Source organism: Trachypithecus francoisi, unplaced genomic scaffold, assembly GCF_009764315.1.
Source record: "Trachypithecus francoisi isolate TF-2019V2 unplaced genomic scaffold, Tfra_2.0 Lachesis_group11, whole genome shotgun sequence".
NCBI lineage: Eukaryota > Metazoa > Chordata > Mammalia > Primates > Cercopithecidae > Trachypithecus > Trachypithecus francoisi.
The window spans coordinates 127,258,465-127,259,500 of NW_022681456.1; positions in this window are offsets into that span (position 1 = coordinate 127,258,465).

Sequence of the window (1,036 nt, forward strand, 5' to 3'; positions counted from 1 at the left end):
AAAGAAAGAAAAAGAAAGAAAAGAAATTTCCAAAAGTTGGCAAAAGACACAAACCTACAGATTCAAGATGCTGAGCAAACCCCAAATAGGACAAACTCAAAGAAATTCATAATCATCTGATGCCCAGATGCATTATAATCAAACTTCTAAAAACTAAAGACAAATGAAAATTCTTAAAAGTAGCAAGAGAAAAATGACACTTACGGGGAAAAACAATTCACATGATAGAGTTCTCGTCAGAAATCAAGAAGACCTGAAGAAAGTATCACAACTTTTCAAGTGCTGGAAGAAAAGAATGGTCCATCCTGAATCCTTCAGAATATCCTTCAGAAACGGAGAAGAAATCAAGACATTCTCAGATAAGAAAACTAATAGGCCGGGCGCGGTGGCTCAAGCCTGTAATCCCAGCACTTTGGGAGGCCGAGACGGGCGGATCACGAGGTCGGGAGATCGAGACCATCCTGGCTAACATGGTGAAACCCCGTCTCTACTAAAAAATACAAAAAACTAGCCGGGCGAGGTGGCGGGCGCCTGTAGTCCCAGCTACTCGGGAGGCTGAGGCAGGAGAATGGCGTAAACCTGGGAGGCGGAGCTTGCAATGAGCTGAGATCCGGCCACTGCACTCCAGCCCGGGCGACAGAGCGAGACTCCATCTCAAAAAAAAAGAAAACTAATAGAATTTGTTTCCAGCAGACTTACCTCAAAAGGATGACTCCAGAAATTGTTCTACGTAAAGAAATGACAAAAGAAGGAATCTTGGAACAAGAAAAACAAAAGAACAGTGTTAAAATCTGAGTAAATACAAAAGACTTTCCTTTTCCTCTTGAGTTTCCTAATTTGTGGTTGGCAACCAAAAATCATAACATTGTCTGCTGTGGTCTGAAAATATACGGAAGAGATATTTAAGACAATTATACTGTATACGGGGGAGGGTAAATTAGGGACTTAAATAAGGTAACGTTTCTTTATTTCATGTGGACTGGTAAAATGTCAACACCAGTAGACTGTGTTAAGTTATGTATATACAATGGTGATT